Here is a 409-nt window from a genome sequence, read left to right as displayed (position 1 = left end):
TTGGTTTGGTAAGTGATGATAGAGTTCAACCAGTTCTAAGCCAGCGGTGTGCAAAATTCACTCTGTTGGTAGGGGGGTGCCAGTCCCTTTCCCTGTGGCGGTTAAGGTTTTCAAGGAAAATCTGGTGCCCAAAAAATCACACAGCATGTGGTGAAATGAGGATGTCTGGAGAGGCTTGCCAGGGAATCAAACCTGGGCCCTCAAGTCAGTCGTCCAATGCTGTACAGTTCCCCACAAGGAATTATATAAACTTTCTAAAATTATTTTTTTTAAATCTAATAATTATAAATATATTGGTTCATTTGAACATTTAAAGAAAAAGTAATTATGATTTGAATACTTAATTATTTTATTTTTATTAAATATAAATGTAAAACAAAGTATTATTAAATGAGAATGTAGCAAATAA

Source organism: Hetaerina americana, unplaced genomic scaffold, assembly GCF_022747635.1.
Source record: "Hetaerina americana unplaced genomic scaffold, ioHetAmer1.1.p SCAF_6, whole genome shotgun sequence".
NCBI lineage: Eukaryota > Metazoa > Arthropoda > Insecta > Odonata > Calopterygidae > Hetaerina > Hetaerina americana.
Note: the sequence above shows the minus strand (reverse complement) of the source record.